The following is a 27195-nucleotide window of genomic DNA, read 5'->3' on the forward strand; positions in this document are numbered from 1 at the left end:
CACTATGCTGAGTCTTCCTGTTCATGAACATGATGTGTCTTTGTATTTATTCAGATCTTTGATTTCTTTCATCAGTTTTGTGGTTTTCAGGCTGTGAGTCCTATACAACTTTGATCAGGTTTACGGCTGAGTATTTCATTTTCTTTGGCATGGTTATGAATGGTATTGTGTTTTAATTTTGGTTTCCACATATTCATTTTTGTACCTAGAAATGCTATTGAGTTTTGCGCGTTTATCATAGATCTTGCAAACTTGTCAAACTCAAGTAGTCCTAGAAGTGGCTTTTGTTGTCAATTCCTTGGAATTTTCTACCTAGACAATCATGCTTTGGTAAATAGGGATGGTTTTATTTCTTCCACTTCAATCTTAATGACTTTAGTGGTGTTTTTTTTTTTTTCTTGCCTTATTGCAATGGCTAGAACTTCCAGTGTGGTGATGAATAACAGTGGTGAAAATAGACGTCTTCACTTTGTTCTCAATACTATAGGGAAAGCATTCACTCTGTTATCATTAAATATGGTGTTAGCCGTAGGTTTTTTTTATATGTGTTCTTTATCAAGTTGATGATGTGCCCTCTATCCCTAGATTACTGAGAGTTTTTAACATTAACGAATACTGGATTTTGACAAATGTTTTTCTGTGTCAAATGATATGATCATATGATTTTTCTTCTTTAGCTTGTTCTTATGGTGGATTAGAGTAATTGATTTTTGAATGTTGATTTTTGCATAAAATCCCACTTCATGATGATATATAATTCTTGTATACTTTGCTGATTGCTATTTGCTAATATTTACTGAATATTTTTACATCTAAATTCATGACAAATATCGGTCTCTAGTTTTCTTTTTTTGAGTGGTCTTTGTGTAGCTTGGGTATGAGGATAATAAATGCTAGCCTCTAAAGTTACCGGAAAGTGTTTCCCTCTCCTTTATTTTCTGTAAGAGATTTCATACATTGTGCGTTAATTCTTTGTGAGACTGCCTACTAACCATCTTTGGCATGGGCTTTTTCAGTCTCCTTGGCAAGGGGTGGATGTGGACATTTAGCTCACCACGATGAGTGGCTTATACCGGGGTGGGCCGCAGAGAGGCACTGACTCACCTCAACTTGCACTACCAAATTCAGGAATTCAGTCTAGTTGATGTTGGTGGGTAGTGGGGCCTCAGTTCCAGTTGGACCCTACTGGGAGATTCAGAGTGCTATCTGCTTCTTCTGGACAGGTGATGGAAAGTTAACTGTGTGCTTCCCTGTAGACGCCACCACGCAGGGAATCAGAGCGCTGGCCCACCTCTGACTCTGTGTGGGGGTAGCATAGAGGGTAGACATGGGCTAGAACTTGCTTGGCCCCACTGAAACCAGAAGGGTGTGACTTAATACGTTGGTATTTGGCTGGAGTAGGGTGGGTATTATTGAAAAGATTTTCTGTTATTAAGCCATGCCGTTCATGGTCCATTGGCTAGCAGGGAAACAGGTTTCCTTGGAGATTTTTTGTTTGTGCCTGTTTGGGGTTTCTGCAGGACCCTACTGAGGATATATGAGAGACAGCAAGGAAACCCAGGGAAGTCACTGCTGTGTTTTTCCACAAGTCCTGAGGTCCCCAGGCATCCCACCTTCTTCCCTCTGTTGGTGAAATCCTTCCTATGCTTGTTGTTGTATCACATCCAGCGTTTTTTAGTTGTAACAGGGAGAACCTGGGAGGCTAAGGATCTTTTGCATCTTGGCAGAACTGGGCACTTTCCAAGACCTTTTTTTTTTTTTTAAATAACAGTTTTAGGTTCATGGTCAAAGTAAGGAGAAGTTACAGAGATTCCCCATATCCCCTCTGCCTCCCACACATGCACAGCCTCCCTCCTTATCAGCACCCCCCATAAAAGTGGTACATTTTGTACAGTTGATGAACCTGCACTGATACATCGTGATTGCACCAAGTCCAGAGGTGACTGTTGGGCTCACTCTTGGTGTCGTACGGAACCCACAGCCCACCCTTCTGGGGCAGGGAGGTTTCCAGCAAAGAGGAAGCGTGAGGGAGCAGTGGTTGGTTTTCTGTTCTCTGGCGGGTCAGTTTACGTACCAGGCTTTCCTAGAGGGACAAAACCCCTTACTGTAGTTCCGCACACCCAGTTCCTGGGATGAGGCTGCGTCCTTGAGGGCTCCTGGATTTGTGTGTCAGAGGAAACGGTGTGGAGTGGCCTCTGCCGTCTGGAGCTGTCCTAAAGTTCCCTGCAGGAACCAGCTCAAGTCTCTTCCATTCACAGCCAGCCCAAGGCTGTAGGGCACCTTTGCTTCTTGGTCTTGGGCAAGCTCCCTCGATGCTAGCAGCCTTTAGACGGGAGGCCTCCACCCCAAGAATCAAATCTTAGAACTTTTCTAAAGCTAGGAATCTGGGGCAGGCTTCTTTTCTTTAGCTGAATGCTTTCAAGATTCATCCAAGTCCTGTGTATCAATAGTTCATTCTTTTTAATTACCGAGCACATTCAATGGTACTGATGTCCTACGGTTTGTTTATCCATTCTTCATTGAAGGACATTCGGGTTGTTTGCGGCGTGGGCAATCATGAATAGAGCTGCAAGGAACATTCACATGCAGGTTTCTGTAGGAATACAGTTCCCTTTCTCTAGGGTAACTACCTACTGGTGGGATTGCCGGGTCATATGGGGTGTAAGCAAACAACCTCTCTCTTCCTCAAGTGTGTCTTTCCTTTACTACTCACACAGAACACTTCATCTCAGATGCTTCCGGTCACCAAATGTGACTAAATAATTTTGAGACATCAGCTGCATGTTTTGTGATTTAACCCAATCCTGACGCTATCTACCGGGAGGTAGCATCACATCACACGGGTTCAGAGCTCGGTCCACCAGACCATCCTCCACGTTGGATGCCAGTTACACATCTGTGCTTCTGATCAGTGAGCTGTGCATTGGAGGTTCCAACAACCCCTTCCTTGGGCTCGATTAATTTGCTAGAGTGGCTCATCAAGCTCAACAAAAGACATTACCTACTGTTTATAGGGTTTTGTTTTGTTTTTTAATTAAAGGACATGATAAAAGATACAGATAATCTCCAGGGGAGAGATGGCTAGGAAGGTATGTGGGCAGGGGCACGGAGTTCCCATGTCATCTCCAGCACACCACCCTCCCTGTCACCTCCATGTGGTCACCAACCCAGAAGCTCCCCGAATCCTGTACTACTGGGAGTTTTATGGAGACTTACCACATAGGCATGATCAATTATTAAGTCTTTTTCCCACCCCTCTCTGGAGAACTAGGGGGCGAGGCTGAAAGTTCCAAGCTTCTAATCATGGTTTGGTCTTTCTGGTGACCAGCCCTCATCCAGGGGCCCACCCAGAATCACCTCATTGGAACAAGACACTCTTATCACCCAGGAAATTCCAAGGGATTCAGGAACTCCATGTCAAGGACTTGGGTCTAAGGCCAAATACTGAAACCAAAGGTGTTCCTTGCGCTCTTATGACCTAGGGTGTTACAAGACTTTTAGGGCTCTGTTCCAGGACCTGGGAGTATATGCTTAGCCACGGGACGTACGTGACTGCCAAGAGATGGCACCAACAAGTCCTTTGATAGAAGTGTCCTGGATCCTGGGGCACCTGGGTGGCTCATTAGGTTAAGTGTCTGACTCTTGATTTCATCTCAGGTTGTGATCCTAGGGTCACGGGATGGAGCCTTGTGTTGGAGTCCATGCGGTGTGGAGAGCCTGCTGGGGATTGATTCTCTCTCTCTTTCCCTCTCTCTCTGCTCCTTCCCCACTCGCACTGTCTCACTGTCTCTCCCAAAATAAACAAATAAACCTTAAAAAAAAAAAAAAAAGGAAGTGTCCTGGCCCGTGACCATGGTAGTGGTTATACAAATACGTACATGTGTTAAAATTCACTGAGCTATATACGTAAGAGCCAGCTTCACTGTGAGTCAACGAAAAGAATAAAATGAAGTGAAAAAATTCTTCCCACACTGGCGTTTGTAGAGAAGCTAGGAATTTCTGGGTTTTGTCTTTTCTTTCATCTAAGAGAATTTCCGGGTAGAGCAAACAAGAGCCACTTATGTCTGTGCTGTCGGCCATCGTAATGTTTCTGACAGAAGCTCAGAAAGCTGCCCACGGAGAAGGTAGAAAGTGTACAAATTCTGGGTGAATTCTGGGACAGAGGAGGAAAGTGAACGCAACTGACACACACAGCATTTTAATTCAGTGGTTTATGGTAGGGCTGTATTTCTGTAGGCGGTCCCTGCGTCTCTTTTTAGACTCATCGCAGGTCCCTGCCGTGTTTGACAGGAAAGAGCAGCCGGACAGAGTTCTCCCATTTAATTTGGTATCGATTCTGATAGATGCTGCATTCGTTGCCTACGTTTGCTGTCACAAACTTGCTAACAAAAGCAATATGGCACAATTCTGGAGTCCAGAAGTCCAAAATCAATGTCACCAGGCCAAGAACAAGTCCACAAGGGACAGTGCATTCCTTGCCTCCTCCAGCATTCTGTGGCTTGTGGCCACATCTCTCTAATCTCTGTCTCAAGGTCACATGGCCTTTTTCCCTTTTGCCCTCGTCAAATCTGCCCTTGCCCCTTTCTTATAAAAGGTATATCCCATTTAGGGCCTGCTCAGATAATCCAGGATAATCTCTCCAAGTCAAATCCTTAACTCAATCACAGCCACAAAGCCTTTTTTTTTTTTTTTTTTGCTATAAAGGCAACATTCCCAGGCTCTGGGGATTAGGATGTGGATCTTTTGGGGGGGGGGGGGCAGGTCGTTATTTAGCTTACCATGGGTGCCCTGGACAAAGTGAAAAGGAATCAGACACGCATCTTGCCCTTAATAAGAAACTTGCGTAAATATTTGAAATGGACGTAACTAGGTACCATGCAGGTAAGGAGATACAAAGGACCTAAATAGCTTATAATACAAATGCTGTCACCAGACCCAGAGCTAGCGAGGCAGGTGGCATTGATAGAGGAACCTGACAGATCTGGATAAACTTAGGGAAGTCCCTTGGTTCCCTTTTCTGCGAAACGGGACAATAATAGAACCTACCTTATAGACTCCAGGTGAGGATTAAATACAATAATTCATTCAGGGCACCTACCAGTAACCAAGGCTCTCTAAGCAGCAGATGTGGCCGTTGTTATTCTTGCATGCTGTGACAGATGAATTAAGGAACATTTTTTGAACACTTAAAAATCTTCTGGTTTCTCGGGGCTCCTGGGTGGCTCAGTTGGTTAAGCGTCCGACTCTCGATTTCAGCTCAGGTCGCGATCTCACAGTTTGTGAGTTCACACCCCACATCGGGGTCTGTGCTGACAGTGTTGAGCCTGCGTGGGATTCTCTCTCTCTCTCTCTCTCTCCCTCTATCTCTGCCTCTCCCCCATTATCTCTCTCTCTCTCTCTCTCTCTCAAAAATGAATAAGTAAACTTAAAATCATTTGGTTTCTTATTTGATAGGAAAAGACTGGGAGTTATAGAAGTTCTTAAGCTCAGGTGATGATAACCGGTACAAACGGATGTAGACTTTTGGTACAGAACGCCATGCTCTTGGTATTGTACCACACCATTTTCCCTGTGGCAGAGAGTAAATGCTTGGGAGACGCAGAGAAGAAGGGCTTCTAGGTTTCCCAGGAGGCTGCATTCACTGATAAATAGGCAAAGACAGGAGGACTTCCTGGAGGAGGTGGTTCTTCAGCGGGGCTTTTAAAAATGGGAACACTTAGAGATGCAAAAAGGCAGAGGACAGGCTTTTCAAGTGGTAGAATGTGATTCGGGCCACAGCCACTCAAGAGCTTGGAGCACCTTCCAGCAGCCAGCAGAGATATAGCCGGCAAGGCTATGGATGAGCTGGCCCTCTGTTAAGGTCACACTATCCTCCCATAGAGCGGGATCGCGGCGGCTAAGCCCAGGAAACCAGCTTGCAAAGGTCTCCTAATATACATACACTTAAGTATGTTGCCAGGCCCCTACATTCCTTTGGTGGAAAACAGTATATTATATCGGATGACATCACTGAGACCGGATTTCGCAGGGTAGAACTTTCCTACCAGGAAAGAATTAGGGAAAACTTACAATACCTTACAGACGAGTGTGCAAGACTTGAGCCTGTGGGTTTGTTTGTTTTGTCTTTTTTTTTTTTGAAAACAGGAGGTAGATTTTAAAATTCATACCTTTCCATGGGGCGCCTGGGTGGCGCAGTCGGTTAAGCGTCCGGCTTCAGCCAGGTCACGATCTCGCGGTCCGTGAGTTCGAGCCCCGTGTCAGGCTCTGGGCTGATGGCTCGGAGCCTGGAGCCTGTTTCCGATTCTGTGTCTCCCTCTCTCTCTGCCCCTCCCCCGTTCATGCTCTGTCTCTCTCTGTCCCAAAAATAAATAAAAAACGTTGAAAAAAAAATTTTAAAAATAAATAAATAAAATAAAATAAAATTCATACCTTTCCTGGCAAAGGCACTTAGGTTGCCCTCAAGCCTTCAGGGCCCCAGTGTCGTCAGTCTCCAACAAAGCAAAACTCGAGCATGTATTCTTTGCTCCTGCTTCATTCATTGCTACCGGTCAGATGACAATTCAAGTGCAATTTCATGTCAGTTTTCAACTTAACCAAAACAGTATTGGAAGCTTCTTAAATATCTTTTCAAAAGCCCCTAGTTAATATAGGCCTTGTATCTTTTATTACATCTGAGAAAGAAAACTCTGCCCAGAAAAGCTCAGGGTTGTTTGTTTGTTTGTTTTTGTTTGTTTTTTCCCCTCTGTGGGCTGACCCTTGCGATTAAATAAAGAATTTATCTACGTTCATGACTTGAGAAAAGGGCCTGCATACTGTGAGCTGTGATCAGACTTTGAACTGTGAATCATCAGCACGTACTGACAGGGAAACTGATATCTGAGGAAAGTGCGAAAGTAATACCACATGGGATTTTTCATATGTAAATACATATATGAAACAGACATCAAAGGAAAGCCATCGTTTCCGCAAGCAGACACAGTCTCATGTGCTCTGGCCATGTGACAGTGGGACAGCAAGTCCCCTACTTCCCCTATGCCCTGGCTTTTTGAGAAAGGAGCTACGGGTGAGGACCCTCTCCTGGTGTTCTCACCGTGGGTCAGTAACTCCCCTGCCCCTTAAGGCAGAGAGGGGCTGGTCTTACTGAGTCCTCAGCTGGGGGTCTCTGGATCCAGGAGTAATCACCTCTAAGGCCTCTAAGGTCTGTGAACTCCCGCCCCTTTTAGTACTTAGCACTCGCTATTATTGCCAAATTATCTGGGGCTCACTTGTCAGGCGACTCGGACATTCAGTGTGCCGTATCTCATTTCATTCCTTCCCTGGTGCCCCCAGGTGCCGCTTTACGGGACGAGACAGACAGGATCAGGCCCAGGGAAAGGCTGGCTGGCTGCACTCTAAGGTCTGACCCGTGACAAGTTTCCTTTCGTTATTCACTACGGTAAAGATCCCCTTCAAAGTCAGGTTCATTTCGCCTTCATGCAGAAATTGCGTTGCACTTAAGTATTCACGAGGATCATAAACTGACCGCCTCTTGGCAAATTTCAATATGAAATTTCCGTCGTGGTCAAAGAGACCAAAGAAACCTGACAAACAAGTTACGCATCGCTACCCACTCCTGTGTGACCCAGGGAGGCTTTCAACCTCTTTGGGCGTTGGATTTCCAGGGCATATCTAATTAGATGATCTCTGATCACTTGCTTCCCGGTCTAATGAGCTGGTTCCAAACGTCATGAAAGCATATGTCCCATGCCACCATCAAACGGTTTTAAGCTGGTTACCTTCGTTATCAGGTATCACAGACCATAGCAACGTCCCCTCTGTGGACCGCAGGGAAAGATCAGCAGGCAAGGCTGTAGGTGAGCTGGGCCCTACCCCTGTCCAGCCCCTTTTGCTTCCAGCCTTCGGCCACACAGGACCACGCAGGCTCCCAGCATGCCTGCTCTCCTTCCCTCTGGGCCTCGTCCAGCATTGCTCTTGGCCTGGCAGCCTCCCCAGCTCCCTTTCCTCTGCACTTGGCCAGTCCCTTACTGCTGCTTTAGGATCAGCTGGGCCATCCTTCCTCTGTCTTCCCCTGACCCCAACCCAGAGCAGGCGACCCCATTATGGATCCCTCCTGTGCCATCTCCAACGAGTTATAATCGAGTCCTTCATTAGTCTAGAAGTTCTTGACGATAGGGGCCGGATCTCATTCTTCCCTCACGGTAACTGCAACGCCCGGGACACTACCTGGCTTATTGTCACTATGCAACAAATGTGTGGAAAAAATGAGTGACTGAAACACTAGCATGCTACCTATGGCAACTCCGGTGGCCAGGCGCTATGCTTTTTTCAATGTTTATTTATTTTTTGAGAGAGAGACGGAGAGTGAGTAGGGGAGCGGCAGAGAGGGAGGGAGACACAGAATCCAAAGCAGGCTGCAGGCTCTGAGCTGTGAGCACAGAGCCCAACGCAGGGCTCGAACTCACAAACTGTGAGATCATGACCTGAGCCGAGGTTGGACGCTTCACCGACTGAGCCACCCAGGCGCCCCTATGCTATCCGTCTTGAACAAACCCCCTCACCATTAGTCACTGTGGAAGAACTTCCAGAAGACATCTCCTCAAACAACAGCCACAACAACTCTATGTCCGAAGGCTGCCCCTAATAGCACAAGGGCTAGTTTCCCTTATTTAATTCTCACTCCTGCCTTTTTGTGTTATCTGAGACAGTATGTCTCAAGCCAGGAGGGGTAAGGAATTTTCTCGTGTCTAGAGCTCTATGGCTTGTGTTACAGAACCAGGCTGGCGGAAAACCCGAGTGGCCCTCGGAGATCTTGGTGGATCGGAGATTTCTTTAACACCGGTGGGCCCAGAGGAGACTGTTTCTCCAAAGATCTGAGCCCCGAATGCGAACGGAAGGCTAATTTATAGTTGTAAGCCTCCATATTTGTGGGAGGGAGGGTTTCAAGTGTGCAGCCAGCAAAGGAAGAAGAACCCAGAGGAGGGGTCCCTAAGCTAGAGGCCAGAGTTTGTTTTAGCCCCATCGGCCATCTTTGGTGTAGTTTGTTCATTTCTCCAACACTTGAGGTTCTGAAAGCATCTCTGATTTCAGGAGTGGGAATGTGCCAACGCAGAAAAAAAAAATGATCTGCTATTAAATCACAGGCATGCTGGCTTTTGCAAGCGTTACTAACTCCTGTAGTGGGCAGCCTGCATGGGTGGCAAAGGAAAAATTCTAGTTACACAGTGAGATGACTCCTGGTTTGGCCACTGATGACGGAGCATGAGGCAGGCTGAAGGGCAAAGCACAAGCTAGCACCCCCCCTGCCCCAGGTGGGACAAGTATGATATTCCTTGGATACTCCCGCTACCCAGAAACAAGAAAGGACAAAAAAACAAAAAGCCAAAAAAATCAAATGGTTAAACTAGTAAGAGTTTCCATCAGTTTACCAGAAAAAGGCAATCCCATCAACGGCCTGAAGTCCAGGAACTCCCTACTGTCTTTGCTAGACGGAAAAACAACCTGAGCTTGACAAGAGCTAGGCCTCCAGTAACCATGTGAAAGTCTCTTTGGAAACACCTTCTTGACTTTAATTTCCCCGACTCCGTAAAATGGTCAACCCCTACACTTATAGTGCAGCTCTTCCTACCCATGGGTCCTGTCCCTGGGCTTTAATAAAATCACCTTCTTGCACCAAAGATGTCTTCAAGAATTCTCTCTTGGTCGTCGGCTCTGGCACCCAGGAACCGGCCACGGCCCCCCAAATTCATCAGCCACCGCTTTACCGTCCTCTGAAATCCATTTATTCATCCACTTCACTGTCTCCTGGTGTCACACAGGTGACCATGAGTGGGCATTATCCTGGGAAGTCAGATACAACAGGAAGCAAATCGGAAGAAACTTCTGTCCTCATGGCATTTCCATGCTAGTGAGGAAAGGACAGCCGATGGGAGGAAATGAAATGGGTTCACATTCAGGAGAGGCATCAGGAGGGAAGTAACACTGCGGGGAGCCGGAAGTTGCTGAGAGAGGGAGCCATGAGGTTGTCTGGTGTGGGGGATGAGCTTAGGAATTCCCTGGGTTTGCACCGATGGGTCAACAAGGCGTAAAATGTTAGAAAGCCATAGGATGCTGACATCCACGTTTGGGTAAACAAGATTAGGTAAATAGGCATAGACAGGGCGGGGCAAAGTCCCCAATAGACAACAAAGGTAAATGAAATAAACAAGATTAGGTATTCAGGGTGGAAATGCCCCCCCCCTCCCCAACTTAGTACAATAGCAGAAAGCTGCTATCACAGGAAGGAAGGACAAAATTAGGTAAACGGGTAAACAGGGCTATAGACTGAATTAGGGTGACATTGCCCCAAGGGGAGCTAATTAGCAAAAAAAAGGTGCCTCCTTGACCCTGAGGTAGCAAGCTCTGTCTTTCTTGTCCCGTAGGCTGGTTTAGGTAAACAGAGGTGGTGCCTCACATCTGCTGTAAACAACATTCTGCCAGGTGCCAGGATTTTGTTTTGTATTAACCCAAACTCCTAACACTGCATATCTTCAAAACCCCCTTTCCCTCACGCCAGGGAGTTCATGTTCACAGTTTCATTGTCTCTTTGTGCACATCCATCACCATGTTTGTAAGCATTCTGATCCTAATAAAAACGGGGCAAAGACCCTTAATTGAGGCTCTTGTCTTCTCCCGGACATTAGCCTCTCTCGCATTTTAATCCTGCATCCCAGTCTCTTGCTGGCCAAGAAAGAACTCTAGACCCGGAGTCTGCGACAGTCTGGGAAGAGCTGTCCAGCAAAGGGAGAAGCAGGACAGAGGCCCTGAGACACAGCATGCCTAGAACATTCCTGGTATGACAGGAGGAGAGCCCAGAGCGGCTGGATAGGAATGCGGATGGGGAGATGAACGGAAGGAAAGGCAGGAGATTGCTAGCGGGAGGCCAGATTGTGCAAGCTTTAGACCAAGGCAGGGATTTGGCTATTCTGTTAAGTGAAATGGCGAGCTACTGGAAAGTTTTGAGAAATCAAGAGTTGATTTGCATTTTAATAGGTTCACTCAAACTTCGGAATTAACTATAGACTGAAGATTGGAAAGAGATTCTGGGAGGTTCCGGAAATACTCTAAAGAGAGGCAGTGGCTGGAGCAAGGTGCTAGCAGTGAGGTGTTGGGATGTGGTTAGATTCTGGATATGGTTTGAAGGTAGAAGGTGATGTGGTTTGAAGTATTGGGGTTCAGAGCTGACGGCCAAGAAAGAATTCTTGAGATGTCCTCAATGCAAAAAGGTAGTTTTATTAAGGCACAGGGACACAAATTGTGGGCAGAAAGAGCCGCACAGGGGTTGTGACGGGTGACTGATTATATACCTTCAGGTTGGGAGGGAGTTAGAGACAGCGTAAGTCTCTGAGGAATTTTGGAAGCAAAGTTTCCAGGACCTTGAGGGGGCTAGCTATTATTAGGAAAAAGCCTTATTACTTACTGTCTAGTAAAACCTCAGTCATGACAACCTTCAGATATAGATCAGTGGGCCATATGCTTAGAATATGATTGCCAACATATGTGTTGAGGATGTAGAGATAAAGGAAGTTTCCAAAGGAATTTTTAGATGTTAAAGTAGGCTTACAGGATCCTGGGTGGTTGGGATAATGTTAAGCTAAGATTCCCTTTTGCCCCTAGCAAAGGGTCCTCATGGAGACAGCGAAGTTCCTACAGGAATGTCACTCTACCTGTTGCAAGGACTTGTTAATGAGCTGTAGGCAGGAAGGAAATTTCGTTTTTTATTTGCCTTTGTTTCCCGCATCAGACGGGACAGAATTCGTCGATCAATCGGATATAGGATGCAAGGAAGTAAGGAGTCAAAGGTTGTTCTAAACTTTGGGTCCTGAGCAAGGTGAGTTGCTATTAACTGAGATGCAAAATGTTACAGGAGTGGCAGGTGGTGGAGGGAAGTGACAGGGCAGAGGACGGAAATCGGGAAGTAGGATGTGGACACAAATCTGAGAAGTGTACTAGACAATCAGGTAAGCAAGTGAGTAGACAAGTCTGGAATACAGAGTCTTCCCCCATCTCGCCACCAAAACACCCCTCCCTCAAACAGCTGGCTTGGTTGGGCCAATGCCCTTGAGATGGGTGAGTCTTAGCAGGGCGGGCAGGAGACAGGCTGATATTTTCATGATGACTTTTGACTTCCAGTAGTGATACTCAATCCAGCTCCAAATCCTTAGCCTTTAGAGGACGAAACCACACTCTGCTAAGGTTAAAAAATACCTATAAAAGCAGCACTTGGCTATTACAGAGAAAGAGCGAAAACAGCTTGAATGTGAACCGATGGGCCCACGCAACATCATGGCGGGGGGGGAGGGGGGTTGACACTTGATGCGGGTCAGAGGGGGAGAAGTACTCAATCTCAGGAAACTGAGAGGGGCAGGGTCCTGCAGAAACACCAGGCATGATCTGTCGGTCAGTTTGCTGTGTTCTGAGCTGTAGTGCTCACAAGCTGTGAGACGTAGAGTCGATTGTTTAGCCCTGTTTTGTTGTTGTTTCACTTCCTGCTTTGAAAATTACACTTATGTTTCAAGACGACATGGATCAAGTCAGTCCCTAATTTCCTTGACAGGTTATGAACATACACATCACATTTTCCATTAGCTTGACACCGGGTAGCTGGCTCTGGCAGAGCAGAGGAAGTTAATGGGATGCTACCCGGAAGCCCGTGTAGTCAAGCAGCCATCATCACTGAGCCAATAGTCCCCGCCCTTGATATATGACCATTTCAAGAAAAGAAGAAAGTACTGACTTCTCTGTTTGGTGAGGAGTTTCCCTTCTTAAGTTTGTGTCTACTTTCTCATTTAAAAAAATTTTTTTAACATTTATTTCTTTTTGAGACAGAGATTGAGACAAAGCGTGAGCAGGGGGAGGGGCAGAGAGAGGAGACACAGAATCCAAAACAGGCTCCAGGCTCTGAGCTGTCAGCACAGACCCCGATGCGGGGCTCGAACCCACCAACTGTGAGATCATGACCTGAGCCCAAGTCGGACGCTCAACCGACTGAGCCACCCAGGCGCCCCTACTTTCTCATTTCAAATAAATGTTCACTTCACTTCTTAAATTTTTGTCATTTTTGTTCTTTTTCTTAAAGACACCCCATGTCTGCCCCCAGTGACCTTTGGAAACATCGTGAGTTTGCCAATGTGGTAGCTGATTAATGATATTAAAAGATGTGTTCAAGATTTTTGCGGTGCCTGTCATCATCATCCCTTAATGTAGTATTCTGGGGGTGTTTTTCTTCCTTCTTTTAATTAGAAGTTGCTTTTAAAAGATGGATTAGTTTTCTATTACTGCCATAACAAATTAGCACAAACAAAGGGGCTTTAAACAATACACATTTATTATCATATAGTTCTGCAGTCCGGAGGTCCGAATTGTGTCACCATGGGCTAAAATCAAGCCTTCAGCAGGGCTGTGTTTCTTTGAAGAGCCTCTAGGGGAGACTCCGTTTTCCTGTTTTTATGGGTTGAATTGTGTCTGCCTCCATGACCAAAAAAGACCAGAACCCAAAACCAAAACAAAAGACAAAAAACAAAAATTGGTATATTGAAGTCCTCGGTACCCATACCTCAGAATGTGACCTTATTTGGGAACAGAATCTTAGCAGATGATCGAGTTAAGATGAAGGCTTTGGATGGGCCCTACTCCAATATGCCTGTGTCCTTATAAAAGGGAGAACTGTGGGCACAGACACACAGGGAAAACAGGACTGGAGGTAAGCAGCCACAAGCCAGGCAACTCTCAAAGGCTGGGAGGCAGAGCTGGAACAGATCCTTCAGATCTTTTCTGGCTCTAGAGGCCGTCTGCATTCTTTGGCTGGTGCTCCTTCCTCCATATTCAAAGCCAGGCATGCTGTATCTCTCTGACCCTTCTTCCATAGTCATATCTCCCTCAGTCCACAGCCAGGAAAGGGTTTCTAAGACCCTTTAAAAACTCATGCCATTATGTTGGGCCCATGTGGATAATCCAAGATAACCTCTTCTTGGGACTCTTAAATTAATCCCGTCTGCAAGTCTCTTTAGTCATTTAAGGTAGCATAGTCAGAGGTTCGGGGAATTAGGGCACTGGCCTCTGTGGGTGGAGGCGGGGCATTATTCTGCCTACCACGAGGAATATTGGTTTCTAAAGTGGTATAGTAAAATAGATTAAAACATATTTTTCTCTGTAGGAGTTTGCAGAAAGTAGAAGTCGGGCGTTGGGGAATGGGTGAGTGGGATGTTGATTAACAGAGGGGGTGCGAGGAAGGGCAGGGGAATGGTAGACCTGGGCAGAAGCCGTGATGGCACGAACAAATACCCAGGTGTAGTGAACGGCTACAATATAACTTCAGAGCGAGAGCCCTGGCTCCGTCCTCCTCTGCCAGGTGTAGCTACGTGTCTCTGAGACTATCACATCCTCTCTGCACTGCAGGGTTTTTTTGTTCATAATCAAGGGCCATCTACTTTGCAGAGCTATAATTGTGGAGCAAATGGGATCATAAGAGATGGACATTTGTGAGGTATGTCTTAGGCGGAAGGCATTATATGTGTCACGCTCAATAAACTATAAAGCTCTCTACCAACGATAATATTATTACATCCTGATCCCCATGGGGGCGTGAAAGGAGAAGAGAGACACTCAGAAATGTACAAACTCCTCCTTTCACAAGCTTGCTTAGAAATGTACAAGCTCCTCCTTTTACAAGCTTCCTAGTTATAGGATGAATACCCATTCTAGGCAAAAAAGGGAGAAGAGAAAGGGTATTAAAACCCACTGAAACCCACCACGGGCCAGACCCTATAGGAACACCTTGTCCATACTTTCACATCTACTCTTCATACTAGCCAACTATTGAGGAAGGAAGGAAGCCAAGACCTAGAGCATGCAGCCCTGGGTTCCTATCCAGGCTGTCCGATTCCCAAACCCTTTGCACTTCACTACGTGAGCACCTAGGATAATTTCCTCATCTCAGGGTCAAGAGCAAAGCTAGAAGAGAAAGACCCAAAGAACTACCTTGTCTGATAAAAACGGACTGTGAGCTCTTTACCTAGGGAACCAGGAAGGTGCTTGTTGCAAGGTTCATTATTGGATCATGAGTACTTTGAAGATAGAGTATAATGCCATATAAGTGACAAATACCCATATTCAACATTTCCACAGTGTTCCTACAGGATTTAGAGGCCCCGATCTTTTCGGACAACACATCTTCCCACCACAACAAAAAGAACACCGTCTGAAACATTTGCTCAAACCAAAACAACTTTCAAGGACAATGTAGATATTCTTCTGATGAATGCATATGTTTCCCTATTTCTTTAATAATTAAAAGGAAGTTTCTAAGCTTGGGCAAGACCTGTATAAGGCGGTGGAAATGTACCTCATTAAAATTCTGTTGGGGCAGTTCCATTTTCTCTGTGGCAAAACAAAGTATTAAATGGAAGTGCGAGCAATACATCTTCTTGGTGATATTGTTGTCTCTTTTCTTTCTTTAAAATTAAGGTGATTATTTGCTTATGAAGCAATTTGTTTCTGCGGTTGATCAACCATGGTCTTCACAGCTTTGCAACCCAAACCATTTAATAACGTTTACAAGGGCTTATGCATTTTAGCCGAGACACCGATAGTCTCAATTCTTTTTCCTCATGAGTTATTCTGGTCTCTCAATATGCTTAGATGTCTCCAGTAAACAATTTCTTCTTGACTCCTCTGGTTGCATTGTTTGTGTTCCGAAAGGCAGCCCAAATAAGCTCTCTTTCTTCTCTTCAATTCGTTACTCACCTCCTTCCGCTCCCTTTCACACACATCCCTGCCACATGCCCCTCTGAAATCACTTCTGGATACTCCATCTCTCTCTTAACAGTGCTCCCTCGGGGCGCCTGGGTGGCTCCGTCGGTTGAGCTTCCAACTCCGGCTCAGGTCACGATCTCCCGGTCTGTGAGTTTGAGCCCCGCATCGGGCTCTGTGCTGACAGCTTGCGGCCTGGAGCCTGCTTCGGATTCTGTGTCTCCCTCTTTCTCTGACCCTCCCCCGTTCATGCTCTGTCTCTCTCTGTCTCAAAAATAAACATTAAAAAAATTTTTTAAAAAAGAGTGCTCCCTCTAGGTCATTCATTTTGTGGAGCCTCTTTTTAAACAAGATAGTGTTATGGGTTGCTATCTACATACAATCCATCACCAAGTTACCCCAATTTTCCATCTAAATATTTCTTTAACCCCACACCTACTTCCTCCTTCCCGCCACTACCATAATTTCTCCTTCAAACAGTTGCAATGGCCTTCTCATCCATCTTCCTTTTTCCCATTATGATCTTCCCCAATTTATCCCCACACAGTTCCCCAACTTATTGTCTAACACAGAAATGTGGCTAACATCATTCAGCTGTTGCTCAACCGGTCACTCACAGAGTAATTTTTTAAAAACTTTAAAATTTTTTGGAAACTTAATGGATTCTGTGAAGGAGTCCCTCTGGGGATAGGGAAAAATCAGGGTTTGAGGGTGGCAAGTAGGGGCCGCTGATTCTCCACATGTCCATGATATTGGGCCCTTTTCCCTTTTTAAGTTGAAAAACCCTCTTTTTGTTTGTTTGTTTGTTTGTTTTGTGACTTCACTCTAAGATTTCACTAATTAGAAATAGTTACAAGGGTTAGAACAGTTTGAAAACCCGACTTACAGGCTAAAGCACATACCCTCAGTGGCCCAGATCCTCCCTGCATCCTGGCCACTCTCTGACTTGTTCACCCACTGTCCACTGGTAACACTCATGGAATAGGTAATGATTCCCTATGTATTCTGTGTTGTTTGGTGCCTCTTTGTTCATGCTGTTCCCTAGCTCTCTGCTCTTCCCTCCACTTCTCAATCTTTATGGAATTGTCAGCTCAAGGGCATCCCTTCCAGGGAGGCTTACCAATAGTCTTAGGCTGTGTAACTATATTGGTGTTTGATTCTTCGGTTCTGCCTGGCAGCATGTTTTGTAATTTTTGATTAGATGCTGGACATTACGTATCAAAATTTTTACATGTTCTAAAATGTGTTTTATTCCTTCTATGATGGGTACGTTTGGTTTTAGAATATAGATAGAAAAAGAGCACATTACTCAGTTTTAGATTGGTCAGGGCTGGTCTGTTTCTGCTTTCTGTGATTTCAACTGAGAGCCTTGACGTGCTCTATCTTAACAGACTTTAAACTGTACCTCTGTCTTCCCAGCACCTTGCAGCTGGTAAAATATCTGCTGAATACTTTATTGTCTCGATTTTTATCTTCTGTAGGGTTTCCTGAAAATTTACACTGAACAGTTTAGGAGTTGGCTAAAACCTTTATAGAGGATTGCACAAAGATATGCGGGCTCACTTTCCTGGGGATCCCTCCTTTCCTTGATTTCGCCCATCAAGATTCAGCTCCTTTGACAGCCCTGGATCCAGCCTCTCTCTCCTGAGTCTAGTAGGACTGCAAATTCCTGCTAGCATTCTTCCCCTGCACTGTGAATGAACAAGTACCTTCAAGGATGAATAGAACTCACTTCATCATGTTTACCTTGTCTCAAGGACCATTGGGTTTTGAGTCCTGTTGCCTTGGTTGCTCTCAATGTTTTTCAGTAGCAATCATAATTTTATATATTCTGCATAGTTTTTATAATTGTTTTCGGTAGGAAATCTACGTAGTACAAGCTACTTCATCACGATCAGAGCAAGAAGTGTGTGTGTGTAGTGTTGCCATGCATATCGCTTAATATATTAATTCATAGTACCATATCAGTTGATATATACTGCGTATATCACATCCCTCCCGGCTATAGGCGTAAAACATGCCATTGGAGTGTATATACAAAAACATGAGAGAAAAATAAGAATAGTTATTAGAATTAGAAGTCAGTGAGTTCAAAGCTTTTCAAAAACGTTCCCTGACACAAAACAGGACTGGCCTCGATGCCAATGTCAGAACTGAGCCAATAGGTAGAAGAGAACCCCTACCCCAAATATTTGAACTGGTGCCAGATTAATACACATTGTCGCTTCTTCAAGGTGGTAGAGATTCTAATTTGTTTAGCACATTTTTGTAGTTTATTTGGCCCATATTTTCTTTATTTTATTTTTGACAATGAATGCCCTTTAAGCTTTCAATTTCCTCTTTACATCGCGGCAAATGAGTTTCATGTGCTATTTTGGCAAAACTTCAAATGCTGAGGAAAATAAAAGTAACTTGTGTTTCTTAGCTCTTCACTTTATAAATCTTCACTATACATCATTCAGGTATATTATATCATCCTCACAGCATTGTGTCTTTACAAAATCAAGTTGATTTTCATCCAGAATCTTCTATTACATATTAAAACTCTAGTTTACTTCCCGTGAAATTCTTCAGAATTTACTAAACCTGTTGAGCTTGATCATATTGGTGGTTAAGAAACAAGGAAAGATACCAAGAAGGTCCATCAAATCTCAAACCATGAACCCAGGGCCCTAGACATATTTCCATTATGGAAATTAATTATTAATAAAACATACACCCCCCCCAAATAAAAAAAAAAACAAAGAGAAAGACACATTACACTAATATCTTGCATGATATTTTTCTTAGGTGCAGTTGTTCAACTTCTCACTGAAGTTACAAAAATTCCGTGCCATTGTCCAAGATAAAGAGGACATCATTTAATTGGTGTGTGTTCCTCTTTTCAATAATTTTCCTGCTGTGTCTTGCAAATAAGATCATAATCTGAGTCAGACTTGTTATTTGTTTTCGGTGTTTTCCTAAAAAAAAAAAAAAAAAAACAAAGGATGGAGAAGGGTAGGGGTTCAGGTAATGATACAAAGGTTAGAAAGCAAAAGTTGAACTGCCATGAATTTTTCTGATAATTACCCAACATACAATAGAAACTGCAAAATCAAACAGCTTTACCCATAGGAGGGGAAACTATGGAGTTTAAAAGATATTTTATGTGTAACTGAGAGAAACTTCCAGGAAGAGAACATCATTGGCGTGACCAAATTATGTTCTTTATAATTGAAGTGAAAAGTTATTTAAGAAAAAAGGGTAAGCAACTTTATATTCTCATTTCTTGGATGCTCTGGTCTCTTGCACAAAGCCCAAAGATACATTAGAGTAGAAATACTTTCTTTCTTTCTTTCTTTCTTTCTTTCTTTCTTTCTTTCTTTCTTTCTTTCTTTCTTTCTTTCTTTTTTTTTAATAAACTTAAAAATGTATTCTGTCAGCAGTAGACAGTGCCCATTTAAAGACAGAGAGAGAGAGAACTGGGAAAAATTAGATTATGGTAATTACTTATTGTTTATTTGCTTACATATTACTTGTGCCTTTCTAAAATTGTCACTGTGTCCTGCTTCTTGCCATTTCAGCCTTCCTCTGAGTCCCCTCCCAGACACATTTCGTGGCTGTGGAGATAATGAGTATCTTCTTTTCCCACCTGGTTTCCTAGCAAAATGAACCTATTCTCCACCCGTAAATGGTTTCTTGCCCATCTTTCCAAACTGCATAGAATAGGAAAACTCACCTAAGCCCTAGTGACTCTGGTTTGTCTCGAGTGTTCTTTCAATTAGGCAGTGTGCTCTTTTCAAAAAAAGATACTGTGAAAAATGTGTTTGGCATCACATTTGCCATAATTTCCAAACGAAGTGACAAAATTTAAAAATGTGTCATTGTCCTATCGAAGGAACTAGGATATGGAACAAGAGAATTTACTAAAAACATCGGCAGGACAGAGCATCGAGCATTCTAGAGCATCCAACCCAGGACTTGAGCACGTAAGACCCCAACAGTCATGGGTGCGAGGGGACGGAAGTCTGAGTAAGCGCAGTCTGTGATGCCAGGGGGTGGTGTGGTGCCACAGCAATGCCAGGGCCACTGAGGACTGTCAAACGGGCTGCAGGGCCAAGGTGAGACTCACCTCAGGTCACGGAGCTGGCGAGTACACGTTCCCGCCCACTTAGGTTTCTGTTTCCGGGGGGTGCAGGGGCAAGGCTTGAGCATCTCGTCCAAAGAATCTGAATTTGAATCTCTGGGTCATAACTTTCCATCTTTATGATCTGGGCAAGTTATGTAAACTCCCTGAGCTTCACTTGTCTGTAAGAATAAAGATAATATTACCTCTTCTCCATATTTCTGTGAAGTCGAAGTAAAATTCTATAACTAATTTGTGCATGAATAAATACGTAAATGGATAGATCCAGAAAACAAAGGTCTTTGTACATTGTCTATGAGACATAATAGTAGCTAGCTAGCACTCTGGAAATTTTACTAGCTACCTTACAAGATAATCTCGTTGACTCTTCATAACTGACCTCAGGAGGCATCTCTGTTATTCGTCGCGTTTTAACAGATAAGGCCTGCATTGCCCAGATGAGAAGGCAGAGACACTGAGACATAACGTAGCTCATTCACACAGCTTCCACGTGGTAGAGGCCGAATTGGAATCCCATGCCACGTGCGTCCCACAATGCCGCACCGCCTCCCTTCCCCGGGGTCTGGTCCAGACTGATGCGGTGGCCTGACGGGGCTGTGGCTCTCAGGTGCTACATAGCCAAAGGTGAGTCAGGTAGACTAGCTGAAGCTTAGTGATTTCACCTGCAGAAAGTAGAACGTGGTAACATCTATCTCATGAGCTGCGAGAGTCCGTTGCAATCACGGGCATAAAATGCTTAACAAGGTGCCTTACTTATTGTTTCATGCTCAATAAAAGTTAGATTAGTGAGAGCGTCCATAATAGGCATAAAACTGGATACAATCAAGCATGGCACACAAGTACACAGTTTCTAATATGAGTTTTAAGTAGTGAGGGTGTTTGTGCAAGTGGTGATATATGATGAGAATTTGCAGGAAAAATTAGCACATATATGTCTTGACTTCTAACTTTATCCGAAATGATTTTTTTTAATGTTTATTTATTTTTGAGAGAGAGATGGAGCATGAGTAGGGGAGGGGAAGAGAGAGAGGGAGGCACAGAATCCAAAGCAGGCTCCAGGCTCCGAGCTGTGAGCACAGAGTCCGACATGGGGCTTGAACTCACAGACTGCAAGATCATGACCTGAGCCGAAGTCGGACGCCTAACCAACTGAGCACCTTATCCAGAATGATTTTAAGATGCTTCATGTTAATATGTAAGCAATACACAATATGTGTATATGCTCATTGTGAAATAGCCGAACAATATAGAAATATCTGGAATCACAGGTGACCATCTTCCTTAAGCCCGCCTTCCTTCCAGTCCCTTCCCTGAGATAAGCACTATTCATCATAGAGTATATGATTAGGCGTAATTTGGGGGAAAAGTAGAACACTGTTCTTTACAGCCGTAAAAAAGAATTTGCAAGATAACTTTAAAAATGATTACTCAAGTGTAGCTAGCTAATTTTTCCAGAGACCATGACATTCAGCTTCCGAGTGAGTGAAAGAAACACTGTTAGAGATTTCATTTTTCTCAAGGATGTACCAAAAAAGGTTACATGAGAGTTTCTCATTAAAATAATTCCCGAGCTTTCAAGAAGACCTCTCTACAATTCAGACTTAATCAGGATTGTTTCAAACGAACCCCCCTTCAGAGTTGCTCAAGTGAGGACCAGAGCGAAATGTCAAGATAAAATCAATGACAATCAAGGCCGGAACCTCGCTTTCAGTTTGCTGGAGTCACGCTGGTCTCCCTAACGTTGCGGAGAGAATCTACTTCATAAAGTCGGTAGGGGTTATACCCAGAGAGCAAAGGGCAGAGTATACTTGGTGGGTGGACTAGAAACAAGAAGACAGGCAACTGGCAGGAAGGAATTTTCCACCCCACTCACCTTTTTTTTCTCCTTCTCTAGTGACAAGAGACCCTATAATACAGAATATAGACTTTGTTGGCAAATTAGGCACTGGAGTTATGCTCTAAGAAGCAAGCCCTGTTAGCGGGAGAAAGGCTTGTTGTTATTTTAGATCTGCAACCCTGAGGACAGTAAAAGACCTGCTAAGAACGGATGATGACCCTTTCTTCATGGATCCAGCACCAAGAATGGCACGAGAACATTCAGATCCCTATCAGGCTGGAGCTGAGATGCTCAAGGGGAGAGCCAAGAAACAGACGAGACTGAAATAAACGAAGGTGCTGGAGAAGGAGAAGGAAGGTGAAGAGAGGAGGGAGAACCCAAGTAAAGACAGGAGTCCTGAGACAAGGAAAGAAACCTGTGCTCCATCATCTGGACTTGGAGTCTCTGGGCAGGGAGTCGGTTTTTTCTCACGCCTAGACCTTGCCTGTGTACCTTCGCAGATGCTGCAGGGTATTAGTGAGGAGCTGAATGGATACAATCACGCTACAAGCAGACAATGCATGCTGCAGTGTGACCTCTGAACTGATAAAGAAGGAACATGCAGTGCTGTCCATGGTAAAATAATAATGTAGTAGTTCTCAACGGGAAGGAGTGGTAGAAAAGTTTGGAAGTATTAAAAAAGCAGGCAGGGGCACCTGGGTGGCTCAGTAGGTTAAGCACTGACTCTTGGTTTCAGCTCAGGTCATGATCTCACAGCTTCGTGGGTTCAAGCCCCACGTTGGGCTCAGTGCTGGCAGCACGGAGCCTGCTTGGAATTCTCTCTCTCCCTCTCTAGCTGCCCTTCCCCCACTCGTGCTGTCTCTCTCTCAAAAATAGATAAATAAACTTAAAAAAAAAGCAGGCAAATCGACAATCATTTGGACAAATCGTAGCTCTTTGATGATGGTTTATATTGAACAAGGTACTTGATACAAAAAAAATAAATAAACTGTTTAAGATACAGAACCCACGGCACAAATAAAAGGCGAATGTATTGTTTATAGTCAGTATCAGATAAATATAAACCACGTCATAGTGTGGACATAAATTTTGTCTCTTTCCTCCCAGGGATAAGGTTGGGGCATTTGTCAAGACACAGTATGTGCAGAAAAGTATCATGATAGCAGGTTTACTCTGGAAAACAGTATGATCCAGCAATTACGCTACTAGGTATTTACCCAAAGGATACAAAAACACTAATTTGAAGAGCTACATGCACCCCCATGTTTACAGCAATATTATCAACAGTAGCCAAATTATGGAAAGAGCAAAATTGTCCAACAACGGATGAATAAAGAAGTATGATCTATATATATGTATACGTATATGTGTATAGGTATATACATATATATACAAATACCTATGTATATACATGTATATATATACATGTATATGATGGAATATTAGTCAGCCATAAAAAAGAATGCCATCTTGCCATTTGCAATGACGTAGACAGACTAGAGCATATAATGCTAAGTGAACTAAGTCAGAGAAAGACAAATACATGATTTCACTCGTATGTGGAATTTAAGACACACAAAACAAATGCGCATGGGGGGAAAAAAGAGGCAAACAAGAAACAGACTCTTAACTATAGAGAACGAACTGATGGTTACCAGAGGGGAGGTGGGTCAGAGGAATGGGTGAAATAGGTGATGGGCATTAAGGAGGGCCCATCCTTGTTGTGATGAGCACTGGGTGTTGTATGTAAGTGATGAATCACTATATCATACACCTGACGTGAATATTACACGGTATGTTAACTGGAATTTAAATAAAAACTTGGAGGAAAAAAAAAACAACAGAAAGCAAGCCTGAGGGTGTCCTTTGAAAGTCCTGCTGACAAGCCTGACCCCTGGCTCCCATCTGGAATTTGGATATCCAGAGTGTTCCCACCATTCCCAAATGATATAGGAGTGGGTGGCTCAGTGTGCCTAAACTGTTTCTATAAACAATGCGGTTATGCGGAAACACTCTATTCCTTGTGGGAGTCTAGAATTCGGGGCTAGTCTAGGCACGGCGTACCTGTGAGCCCAGCCCCCAATCAAAACCCTGGGCCTGACTCTCTAATGAGTTTCCCAGGTTGGCAACATTTCACGCCAGCTGTCACATCTCATTTCTGATTGAATGCAGCCTCTGGGACTCGCTGGGAGAGGGATCTGGAAGCTGACACCTGTTTCGCCCTGACTTGGCTCCGTGTGCTTTTCTCTTTGACGGTTTTGCCTTTGTTTTCATCCGCTGTAATCAATCTTCGTCATGAGCACAACTCTAAACTGGGTCCCAGGGCGGCCCCTCCTGGATAAGCAGATCTGGGAGTGGTCCCGGAGATGGGCTGAAGTTGTACATTAGATGAAGAGGTTGTACATTAGATGAAGAGATCTCCGCATTGCCTATAACAGAACATTTCATGTTACAGACAGGCACCCTCATCCACCCCCCTTCTCAGAGAGCGTTTCTCCACTTGTAATGGACCCTGCCAGGGGTGCGCCCACGGGGGCGTTTGGACAGCTGGCCCTGCCACTCTGGACCCGATGCTGCTGCTGTTGCTGGTTGGATTGAGGGTGGACACCCGACCCAAGCTGGGTCCGTCGTATTTCCTTGCCCCAATCTGAATGGGAGCACTGAGAGCCTGGCTCAGATACTGAAAGAGACCAGAGGATCCTAAGGGCCATTTTCTTTTTCTTTAATGGTTATTTATTTTTGCGAGACACAGAGAGAGAGGGAGGGGGGGGGAGGGGCAGAGAGAGAGGGAGACACAGAATCTGAAGCAGGCTCCAGGCTCTGAGCTGCCAGCACAGAGCCCGACGCGGGGCTTGAACTCATGGACCTCGAGATCATGACCTGAGCCGAAGTCTGATGCCCAACCGACTGAGCCACCCAGGCGTCCCAGGGCCATTTTCTTTCTGCCTGCCTTTGTCCTGGTTAACTACCTGGCTCGGTTTAAATTATCTTCCTTAGGAGGGTCTTCTGTTGACCCACTTTCCAGAGCTATCCCACCTTGTTTTTGTGCTACTTTCGTATTTCTCACAGATCACTGAACTTCCCTGAGCAAAATCTCCCTCTTCTGCCGGCTGGAAGGCAGAGAGGGACCTGACCGGGCTGTTTGCCCTTGTACTTCAAGATCAAGCACTTATCAGGCTCACAGAGGGCTAAATACATATTTGTGGAATAGGTGGCTGAATAATGCCTGTGGACCCATCCTGGGTGAAACTCTGACAGGAGCTCTTTTGCTACAAATAAAAATCCCAAGACTGGGGTCACCTCTACAGTCAATTTCCTATGCGTTTTGGTGTACGGGAATTATTTTTAAAGATAAAACTGAAAGGGTAAAAAAAATAGACATATTTTTTTCAGAATAAAAAGGAGGTCCCCAAAGCTTACACTGTGGATGTGAAATATTTTCACTGACATTCTAGGTCAGCTCAACTTTATGAAGTATAGCTAATGATTTTTGGAAAATGTGAAAAAAAAAAAAAACATCGTATTCGAGAATGTATAGGTCTAAGATTTAAAGAGAGAGTTAGCCTTTAGTAGATTTCAGTTCAAAAACACAATTATCCGTGGTTTCTTTTACATGCCTTGAACTATTTTGCAGTGATGCGGCTGTTGTGTCCAGTGAGCCAGGTTCCATCCTGAAATTACCATAAAAATGTGTCTAAAGATTTTATTTCTAAATATGAGTGCCGTGTGGAGTCAGGGGCATCTCTGGAATTAGGAGACCAGGAAATGCGGGAGCAGCGCACGAACACCGGGTCCGCACCCATTCCCCTGAAACGAGTCATGCTTTCGATCACATGGGAATCCGGAACCCAGGCTTCTAACGCATCAGTGGGAAGAGCCGGCCAATTATATTACGTGACAATTTCATTGTAACCTTTGACCTGTAGTTCGGCTCTTACCCCTGTCAGATTATTTTAGTTCCCTTTTGCAGTTTTATTTCTTCACCCAACAACAATTCTTTGGTGTCTATCACGCGCAGGCGCTGTCTCGGCCCTGAGGATACAGCAGTAAGTAAGACTGACCCTCCCGGGGAATCCAGAGGCTCCCCTTCTAGTTGGAACGGCAGGAACGGGAACATCACAAAACAGGGCGAATTTATAAAGAAAGTAAAATGATGTGAGGTGGAAAAAGTATGACTGCTAAGACCAGGGTTGACAATACACTTCATCCTATGTGTAAAGAATTACAGGAAACGAGCCAATATCCGTCTCAGCATCACTGTGTATATCTCTTAATATGATATTTCTAAGATGGTTTCATGGCCCTTCCAGTAACAGAACAGCCAATTATACTTCAACCATAGGCAAAATTAAGTTAACTCATGCTATGATTGTTCATCTTCTTAAGCAGTTGCTTAAATATTAATTGATGATGAAGGATCATAATGCCGAACCATGTTGCCAGACTTCAGGGAGAACAGCCAGTAACTTAATAGCAATTTACCATCTAATATAATTACGTTTGATTTTCTATTCTAGAACTCTAGCCAAACCATGCCTTCCTTTGCCACATTTAATGATTTGTGTCTGTGAAACCCTGTTTATCATTTGGGGAGCTTCCTGGGTTATTATTTCATTAAATTTATTGATATAACCTCCCCCCCCCCAATAATGAATACAATCAGTTATAATTATGTAGGACTTTTTTTTCTTATAGAATTTCCAAGTTTTAGCTTGCCTTAAATTATACAATCGGCATGTCACCAATAATGCCCAATGCCTGGTTTCCTCTGAAATGAGATTTTCATGAAAATGGGAACAGGTTGTCTTAATTTATTTTCTCTGTTAGAGGTTTTTTTTAATTTTTTTTCAAAATTGGCTTCCCAGACTTAACAATTCTTATTTTTGTTTACTATGCAGTGAGGGTAAGGTCGGGGATTGGAAGGGATCCTGCATCAACGTGTCCTTGACTTTGTGGCAGCAGACTTCCTTCCCAGTTTCTGAATTATGTTTGCCAGCCGTCTTGTTTCACCCGCCTGGTACCTCGCGTCAACACCATTTTCTACTCAAATCTGCACTGCCCTTCCAGCGTCTCCGCGAACTTGGAAACCCATGTTTCAGAAGCTCCTTGTGTGGGGCATCCTTCCGGGTGGAAATCTTGGACCTAGCTTCACTTTCTCCTCTTTTGCTCTTTATTCAGCAGCCACAGTCTCATTTCCTCCCCAGCTTTTCTAAGCTGCATTTTCCCCCTCGGTTCCAAGTTTCAAGGCCCCGGTTGGCTTCCCTTTCCCCCCAACCCCTCCTCTCAGTCTCCCAGCAGTTCATGTGGTGCTTCCTAGTCCCTCGCGTCGGTGTCTCCCCTTAATGCCAGCCTGTCCTGGGCTAGAAGGGCTGAGGGGTGGAACGTGGCGGAAGGAGCTCAGACTGTTGCCTTTCCTTGCAGTTGTTTTGAGAATTTAGACATGGCA

General features: G+C 44.4%; 2 long non-coding RNA genes across 2 annotated transcripts in view; both read left to right on the top strand.

Moving 5' to 3' along the window:
- The window catches only part of LOC111558563, a 193075-nt gene that overhangs the window by 111382 nt on the left and 54498 nt on the right, over positions 1–27195 (top strand). The window lies entirely within an intron of this gene.
- Positions 25597–26905, top strand: LOC109495984. Its single transcript, XR_002151718.3, has 2 exons — positions 25597–25795; positions 26648–26905. It is a non-coding gene; the product is annotated as an uncharacterized LOC109495984 (long non-coding RNA).

Source organism: Felis catus, chromosome F2, assembly GCF_018350175.1.
Source record: "Felis catus isolate Fca126 chromosome F2, F.catus_Fca126_mat1.0, whole genome shotgun sequence".
In the NCBI taxonomy this organism is placed as follows: domain Eukaryota; kingdom Metazoa; phylum Chordata; class Mammalia; order Carnivora; family Felidae; genus Felis; species Felis catus.